Source organism: Bombina bombina, chromosome 12 (genome assembly GCF_027579735.1).
Source record: "Bombina bombina isolate aBomBom1 chromosome 12, aBomBom1.pri, whole genome shotgun sequence".
In the NCBI taxonomy this organism is placed as follows: Eukaryota; Metazoa; Chordata; class Amphibia; order Anura; family Bombinatoridae; genus Bombina; species Bombina bombina.
In genome coordinates, this window is record NC_069510.1 from 36,673,183 (window position 1) to 36,684,075 (window position 10,893).

The window sequence follows — 10,893 nt, forward strand, 5'->3', positions numbered from 1 at the left end:
CAGTATAAACACAGTGAGAAATACATAATATTGTGACACAATCCTCAGTATAAACACTGTGAGAAATACATAATATTGTGACACAATCCTCAGTATAAACACTGTGAGAAATACATAATATTGTGACACAATCCTCAGTATAAACACTGTGAGACATACATAATATTGTGACACAATCCTCAGTATAAACACTGTGAGAAATACATTATAGTGTCACACAATCCTCAGTATAAACACCGTGAGAAATACATAATATTGTGACACAATCCTCAGTATAAACACCATGAGAAATACATAATATTGTGACACAATCCTCAGTATAAACACCGTGAGAAATACATAATAGTGTCACACAAACCTCAGTATAAACACCGTGAGAAATACATAATATTGTCACACAATCCTCAGTATAAACACCGTGAGAAATACATAATATTGTGACACAATCCTCAGTATAAACACTGTGAGAAATACATAATATTGTGACACAATCCTCAGTATAAACACCGTGAGAAATACATAATATTGTGACACAATCCTCAATATAAACACCGTGAGAAATACATAATATTGTGACACAATCCTCAGTATAAACACCGTGAGAAATACATAATATTGTGACACAATCCTCAGTATAAACACCGTGAGAAATACATAATATTGTGACACAATCCTCAGTATAAACACCGTGAGAAGTACATAATAATGTGACACAATCCTCAGTATAAACACCGTGATAAATACATAATATTGTGACACAATCCTCAGTATAAACACCGTGAGAAATACATAATATTGTGACACAATCCTTAGTATAAACACCCTGAGAAATACATAATATTGTGACACAATCCTCTGTATAAACACTGTGAGAAATACATAATATTGTGACACAATCCTCAGTATAAACACTGTGAGAAATACATAATATTGTGACACAATCCTCAGTATAAACACAGCGAGAAATACATAATAGTGTGACACAATCCTCAGTATAAACACCATGAGAAATACATAATATTGTGACACAATCCTCACTATAAACACCGTGAGAAATACATAATAGTGTGACACAATCCTCAATATAAATACAGTGAGAAATACATAATATTTTGACACAATCCTCAATATAAACACTGTGAGAAATACATAATATTGTGACACAATCCTCAGTATAAACACCGTGAGAAATACATAATAGTGTGACACATTCCTCAGTATAAACACCGTGAGAAATACATAATATTGTGACACAATCCTCAGTATAAACACCGTGAGAAATACATAATATTGTGACACATTCCTCAGTATAAACACAGTGAGAAATACATAATATTGTGACACAATCCTCAGTATAAACACTGTGAGAAATACATAATATTGTGACCCAATCCTCAGTATAAACACTGTGAGAAATACATAATATTGTGACACAATCCTCAGTATAAACACAGTGAGAAATACATAATATTGTGACACAATCCTCAGTATAAACACTGTGAGAAATACATAATAGTGTGACACAATCCTCAGTATAAACACAGTGAGAAATACATAATATTGTGACACAATCCTCTGTATAAACACAGTGAGAAATACATAATATTGTGACACAATCCTCAGTATAAACACTGTGAGAAATACATAATATTGTGATACAATCCTCAGTATAAACACTGTGAGAAATACATTATAGTGTCACACAATCCTCAGTATAAACACCGTGAGAAATACATAATATTGTGACACAATCCTCAGTATAAACACTGTGAGAAATACAAAATATTGTGACACAATCCTCAGTATAAACACTGTGAGAAATACATAATATTGTGACACAATCCTCAGTATAAACACAGTGAGAAATACATAATAGTGTGACACAATCCTCAGTATAAACACTGTGAGAAATACATAATATTGTGACACAATCCTCAGTATAAACACTGTGAGAAATACATAATATTGTGACACAATCCTCAGTATAAACACTGTGAGAAATACATAATATTGTGACACAATCCTCAGTATAAACACAGTGAGAAATACATAATATTTTGACACAATCCTCAATATAAACACTGTGAGAAATACATAATATTGTGACACAATCCTCAGTATAAACACTGTGAGAAATACATAATATTGTGACACAATCCTCAGTATAAACACTGTGAGAAATACATAATATTGTGACACAATCCTCAGTATAAACACTGTGAGACATACATAATATTGTGACACAATCCTCAGTATAAACACTGTGAGAAATACATAATATTGTGACACAATCCTCAATATAAACACCGTGAGAAATACATAATATTGTGACACAATCCTCAGTATAAACACAGTGAGAAATACATAATATTGTGACACAATCCTCAGTATAAACACCGTGAGAAATACATAATAGTGTGACACAATCCTCAGTATAAACACCGTGAGAAATACATTATAGTGTCACACAATCCTCAGTATAAACACAGTGAGAAATACATAATATTGTGACACAATCCTCAGTATAAATACTGTGAGAAATACATAATATTGTGACACAATCCTCAGTATAAACACTGTGAGAAATACATAATATTGTGACACAATCCTCAGTATAAACACCGTGAGAAATACATAATATTGTGACACAATCCTCTGTATAAACACCGTGAGAAATACATAATATTGTCACACAATCCTCAGTATAAACACTGTGAGAAATACATAATATTGTGACACAATCCTCAGTATAAACACCGTGAGAAATACATAATATTGTGACACAATCCTCAGTATAAACACCGTGAGAAATACATAATATTGTGACACAATCCTCAATATAAACACCGTGAGAAATACATAATATTGTGACACAATCCTCAGTATAAACACCGTGAGAAATACATAATATTGTGACACAATCCTCAGTATAAACACCGTGAGAAATACATAATATTGTGACACAATCCTCAGTATAAACACCGTGAGAAATACATTATAGTGTTACACAATCCTCAGTATAAACACCGTGAGAAATACATAATATTGTGACACAATCCTCAGTATAAACACCGTGAGAAATACATAATATTGTGACACAATCCTCAGTATAAACACTGTGAGAAATACATAATATTGTGACACAATCCTCAGTATAAACACTGTGAGAAATACATAATATTGTGACACAATCCTCAGTATAAACACAGTGAGAAATACATAATATTGTGACACAATCCTCAGTATAAACACCGTGAGAAATACATAATATTGTGACAATCCTCAGTATAAACACCGTGAGAAATACATAATATTGTGACACAATCCTTAGTATAAACACCCTGAGAAATACATAATATTGTGACACAATCCTCTGTATAAACACTGTGAGAAATACATAATATTGTCACACAATCCTCAGTATAAACACTGTGAGAAATACATAATATTGTGACACAATCCTCAGTATAAACACAGTGAGAAATACATAATATTTTGACACAATCCTCAATATAAACACTGTGAGAAATACATAATATTGTGACACAATCCTCAGTATAAACACCGTGAGAAATACATAATAGTGTGACACATTCCTCAGTATAAACACCGTGAGAAATACATAATATTGTGACCCAATCCTCAGTATAAACACTGTGAGAAATACATAATATTGTGACACAATCCTCAGTATAAACACTGTGAGAAATACATAATATTGTGATACAATCCTCAGTATAAACACTGTGAGAAATACATTATAGTGTCACACAATCCTCAGTATAAACACTGTGAGAAATACATAATATTGTGACACAATCCTCAGTATAAACACTGTGAGAAATACATAATATTGTGACACAATCCTCAGTATAAACACTGTGAGAAATACATAATATTGTGACACAATCCTCAGTATAAACACTGTGAGACATACATAATATTGTGACACAATCCTCAGTATAAACACTGTGAGAAATACATTATAGTGTCACACAATCCTCAGTATAAACACCGTGAGAAATACATAATATTGTGACACAATCCTCAGTATAAACACCATGAGAAATACATAATATTGTGACACAATCCTCAGTATAAACACCGTGAGAAATACATAATAGTGTCACACAAACCTCAGTATAAACACCGTGAGAAATACATAATATTGTCACACAATCCTCAGTATAAACACCGTGAGAAATACATAATATTGTGACACAATCCTCAGTATAAACACTGTGAGAAATACATAATATTGTGACACAATCCTCAATATAAACACCGTGAGAAATACATAATATTGTGACACAATCCTCAGTATAAACACCGTGAGAAATACATAATATTGTGACACAATCCTCAATATAAACACCGTGAGAAATACATAATATTGTGACACAATCCTCAGTATAAACACCGTGAGAAATACATAATATTGTGACACAATCCTCAGTATAAACACCGTGAGAAATACATAATATTGTGACACAATCCTCAGTATAAACACCGTGAGAAGTACATAATAATGTGACACAATCCTCAGTATAAACACCGTGAGAAATACATAATATTGTGACACAATCCTCAGTATAAACACCGTGAGAAATACATAATATTGTGACACAATCCTCAGTATAAACACCGTGAGAAATACATAATATTGTGACACAATCCTCAGTATAAACACTGTGAGAAATACATAATATTGTGACACAATCCTCAGTATAAACACTGTGAGAAATACATAATATTGTGACACAATCCTCAGTATAAACACTGTGAGAAATACATAATAGTGTGACACAATCCTCAGTATAAACACCGTGAGAAATACATAATATTGTGACACAATCCTCAGTATAAACACCGTGAGAAATACATAATATTGTGACACAATCCTCAGTATAAACACTGTGAGAAATACATAATATTGTGACACAATCCTCAGTATAAACACAGTGAGAAATACATAATACTGTGACACAATCCTCAGTATAAACACAGTGAGAAATACATAATATTGTGACACAATCCTCAATATAAACACCGTGAGAAATACATAATATTGTGACACAATCCTCAGTATAAACACCGTGAGAAATACATAATATTGTGACACAATCCTCAGTATAAACACTGTGAGAAATACATAATATTGTGACACAATCCTCAGTATAAACACCGTGAGAAATACATAATAGTGTGACACAATCCTCAGTATAAACACCAATGCAAAACAGGCATACTGGGTCCCATTCATAGAAAGACAGTTGCTTGGTGCTTCTCAGTAACTTTGTGTGATGCAAATTCTATTAATTATTTTAGGGCCAAATCCCATATTTTTTTATGTTTTTGTTAGAAATTGCCAATTAGTCCGGTCAAATGCTTTTTCAGCATCTATAGCTATTAGCACTGACTCAATATTGTGGTGTTTGACATATTCCATAAGGGTCAGGGCTCTAAGGGTATTATCCCTAGCTTCTCGTCTGGGAACAAATCCCACCTGATCTGTGTGTATAATGTCCCTAATAACTAAATTTAAGCGGTTTGCTAAAATTTTCCCTAGTATCTTTATATCTGTATTGAGGAGTGAGATAGGGCGGTAACTAGCTGGGTCATCTTGAGGCTTATCAGGTTTTAGGATTACTGATATGTGGGCGGACTGGGAGTCGTTTGATAATTGAGAGCCTTCGTCTAGGGAGTGAAAAAGGTTTAAAAGATGGGGGGATAGATTATCTTTGAAAGTCTTGTAGTATAGATTAGTGTACCCGTCAGGTCACGGACTCTTCTGTACTGGGAGGTCAGTAATAGCTTTCAGAACTTCTGTCAGAGTTATGGGCAGCTCTAAATCTGCTGATTGTGGCTGAAACAATTTATTTAGTTCTGCTGATTCTATGTATTTTGTCATGTCTTGTTCATGTCCTAAAGTGGCATTAGTCTCTAAATTGTACAACTGATGATAGAAATCTCGGAAATGAGCAGCTATAGCTTTGCTATCATAAATATATTCCCCCTGTTGGGTTTTTAGTCTATGAATATGAGTATGTGTTGCTCTGTCTTTAAGGGTATTAGCTAAAATCCTACCCGGACGATTGCCCTCATAGAAATATTTCCAAAGCTGAAAAGCCTTTCTTTGAGCGTCCGAATAAAGCAGTGCTTTCAGTTCTTTTCTAGTTGCTGTCAGTGCAGTCAGAGTAGGGCGATCTGACGGGGATTGCTTATGCTGTGTCTCTAGTGTATGCAAGTTGCCAGTTAAAGAGGACAGTGCGGAGTCATATGATTTTTTAAGAAATGCCTTGTGCTTAATACATTCTCCACAGAATACCGCCTTATGTGCATCCAAAACAGAGGGGATGAGTACCCTGTATCGCATTATGTGCAAAATATTCTTGCAAGGAGGATGTCAATTTTTGTGTCGTTAGGGGGTTATGTAAGAGGTATGAGTCTAGTCTCCATATAGAAAGGGATGGGACTAGCGCCTACTCAATATCCTTAGCTTGGGGGAGGGGTGTAACCTAGTAACCACCAATAAGAGTCAAATAGCGAATAGAGGGGAGGGGGACCCCCAAGCGCCTACCAAGCTGGAGGCAGAGGAAATAGCACTACAAGTAATTAATAATTTATTTAATAACAAAGTTAATCATGGATCCATGAAGAGCAGTAAAACAATGAACAATTAAAAACAATATAAAACAATATGTAGATCAAGCTATGTAAAAAGGTCGACAGTAGATAATCAGCAGTGGATAAACAACAAACAACCACAAGTGTTAAACTGGGTGATAGGAATAAAATCAAAGTGTCCAAAAATATGAATGTGTTAAAAAATCATCGTGAAAAATGTCTCAGAAGAAAAAAGGGATAGAAAAGTCTTAGTGTAAACATTCAATGCTGTGAATTGCAATTCAGTGATCAAAAATTGAGAAAAATTGAAAAATAAAGAAAAAATTGAAAAATAAAATGAAACTAGTCGCCCAAACTTGAATGGATAATCCTTGTAGTAATCCCACAGTGTAGATATATCCTTGGAGATGTGAGGAGAAGAGGTGCTGGGTACACAGGAGAGTGAAACAGTGATCAAGGTCTGAACTAGATATAGCCCAAAAACGATATCCACCTAGAAGTATAAAGAAAAATATGGTGCAGATAACTTCACACAATAGTACATAAATGGGAATAGGCTTACCAATACTCAGTCGACGCGTTTCGGCCCTAATAAGGCCTTTATCAAGACTGAGTTTATTTAGGAAGTTGTATCCTTATAAAGGGTATTGTAGCCAATAGACATTATCAGTTTTTGCGCCAAAACTTTAAGCTCCGCCTACTTCCTGTTGGATGCATTATGGGTATGGGCATTGTATTTATAGTGTATTGTGGGTATGGGCATTCTATTTATAGGTATGCACATTATTATCCAATATAGATCCTTTGTATAGTTTTGGCCGGAATTTCTATATGTACTCAAATTAGGTACTAAACAAGTTTACATCTCCTATGTATAGTCAGTTGGAATTAGGAGTGGTATCGGGTTCTGACTTCCGGATTTTGTTGACAATGATGTCACTTCCGGTATGACTGTGTATTTGTGCAAGATAAAATTACTTTCCATAACAGACTCGTTATGCCAACGACTGTAATGATACATCTAGCTAAAAATGATCAATATTAATTCATAATTATAAAAGTTGGAGTGTATCAAGAATTGTCAAAAAATTGCCCACGGAGTTTTATTTCCGGTTTCGGCAGAATTGTGATGTCATTTCCGGTTCAGAGCTGTCCACGGAATTGTATTTCCGGTTTCGGCAGTATCCGGTCTGACCACTCAACATCTAGAGCCGTAGTTTCACTTAAGGAGTTTGAGCGTAAGCCCGATAAACGGCCCGATAGTGACAGAGTGCTGCCCCAATAATATGTGACCTCTGAACCTAACATATCTACGAAATTAATAAATTGAACCTATCTAATAGAACAAATTTACCGCTTGTTATGTGAAAGATCATATTAACGTGATAAATTAATAAAAAAACGATAATAGCATAGACAGTATAAAATTAATAATAACATAAAAAAATGGAAAACTAATAATAGCATAAAGCATTGATAATAGCATATAAAATCGATAATAGCATAAAAAATTGATAATAACATAAAAAATTATGTAATAGACAGTGGATGATATGTGATCCAGTGACATATCTAGAAACCATATACAGTCTACCAGGAGCTAATGCTAGCTCAAAATAGCTCATAATATCTGATATTATCTGAGTACATGTTACCGGATAATTGGAGGAGGTAATATCATATAAGGGATATTATCCTTTAATCCCCAGAGTCGTGAAGGATAATTGGAGGAGGTAATATCATATAAGGGATATTAATCCTTTAATCCCCAGAGTCGTGACGTCACAGCCAAATGTGAGAGGGATTTTGTATTTTTAGCTAGTTGCCGAAATGGGCAACTGGGCCGGGGATCGCTTAAGATCCAAATCTAAACCGAATTAGATGCTAGAGAAGTATGCATCAAGACTACATTTGGATGATATCTAGTGTATCTATGGTCAAATCGGGCCGATTACCGGCACTGACTAGGTCGTGGGGTCAAAACGACACATACGACGTTATTGGTGGTTAATATAGTATGGACTAGTGAACTATCTCTAATTCAGGTGTAGAGACAATAGGGGGCTAATTTAGACCTATAAGCCTTAGTGAAGAATAGATAGATTCTCTCTTGGTCTAATGATATAGATAAGGAGCAAGTAGTGGGGTATGGGAGGGGACTGATGTGTGTCTAAAAAATAGAGGGTGACTACTAGTAGTAATTGTTGCTATAACTAACTCAATAGATACATGATGACGTGGCCTTACAATAATGTAAAACAATCCTGAATATACCCCCCAGAGCCAATATGATGTAAAAATTAAGAAATGGGAACCTCATACTGACTACGTTTCGTAAAGTACGACTCTCTACTTTCTTAGAGAGGAGGAATTGTGGGGCTATTCCTTAATAGAGATAGTTTATACGGACAGAGTGAAGCTCTAGTTACTATTGTAGTAGGGCATACTTTAGTCATATAAGGCAAATAACTACAATGGGTCGCAGAGGGCTGTAATTTCATGATGGATATAGTATCTAAAGTAAGCCTTAATCTGGTACCCAATCGGTGATAGAGGCTAAGGGAGAAACACAATATGGTCAGGAATGTTCGTGATACCTAGGTGCTCTTAGAGATAGAGGAGAGGGCATGTGTAGGGCGGGGTTTAGGTAATTTTAAACAAATTGGAGAAGTCCTCTTTGTTGTTTAATCCATTAGGATGAAGGCAATCAAGGGTAAAGATCCATTTGGATTCTGTAATGAGTAGTTTTTTTCTCAAGATTACCTCCTCTCTATCCTTTATTGACTTTCTGAATGCCCATGAAGGACAGGTCTCTAATATTTCCATTGTGTTTTAGAGTGAAATGTTTATAAAGTGATGTTTCCATGCTGCACTTCTCAATTTGTAACAGATGTTCTCGTATCCTGTCTCTTAAAAGCCTTGACGTTTGGCCCACGTATTGTAGGCCACATGGGCATTGCAACATATATACAACCCCTTTATCTTGACATCATATCATGTCATGGATCTTGTGTGTTTCACCTGTATTGTTGCATTTGAATGTTGCAGATTTTGTTCCACACTTGCAGGCTTTGCAGGACGGGCAGGGAAAGAATCCTCTAATCCTCTTCCCAAATACATCTTTTACTCAGACCCTCTCCTTTTTGAGTATACTGGGTGCAATCCTATTCCTCAGATTTTTAGTTTTTCTATATATGAATCTAGGTCTGGGAGGTAGTTTCTCACCAATCAGTTCATCCTCCTTTAGAAGAGCCCAGTGCTTGTTGAAGATGTTCTCAATAATATCCTTGTTCTGGCTATATTCGGTAATCATTGGTATATCAAGGATGTCGCTCTTCACATCATTTGCTTTCGTCTTGTATTTGATCAAATCTGTGCGTTCAATCTTTCCTACTTTGGATATTTTTTGGTCCAACATGCATTCGTTATATCCTCTCTCGAGGAATTTCGATTTTATCACTTGGGATTGTTCTTCCCACTTTTCATGGTTTGAGCAATTCCTCCTCATTCTTAACAACTGTCCTTTAGGGATATTATTCTTCCAGTTGTTATGGTGGCAGCTCATCCTGTGGCTATAGTTGTTACTATCCACATCCTTGAAGTATGTGGAGCTTTCTATCTCTCCTTTATTGATCTTTATCTTTAGGTCAAGGAAGGTTATTTCCTTAGTACTCCACTCATACGTGAATTTCAAGTTGTTTAGGTTGTTGTTCATCATTTCAATAGTGTAGTCTAGATCCTCCTTAGTCCCCTTCCATACCATTAGGATATCATCTATGTAGCGCTGGTAGAGGACCAGGTCCGCGCTCGCTGGGCAGGATTCCCAGAAAATTTGTTCCCACCTCCCCATATAGAGGTTTGCGTAACTTGGCGCGAATCTGGTCCCCATAGCCGTGCCACAGACTTGTTGATAGTAGTTTCCATTGTCGTAGAAATAGTTATGATTTAGAATAAATCTGATACTATCCAGTATGAATTCCATTTGGCTGTTGGCATCTCGGGATCTTTTGTGAGAGAGAATTTTACCGCTTCTATCCCTTGTTGGTGTGGGATGCTGGTGTACAGGGATGCTACGTCGCATGTCACCATGATGTATCCTTCTTCCCAGACGAATTCTTCCAACAAATTCAATACTTGAGTTGAGTCTTTGAGGTATGATGGAAGTTGTCTTACATACTTTTGTAGATTTAGATCGACATATTCGGATAGATTGCTGCTTAGGGAGCCAATACCGGAAATAATTGGTCTCCCTGGTGGATTTTGGAG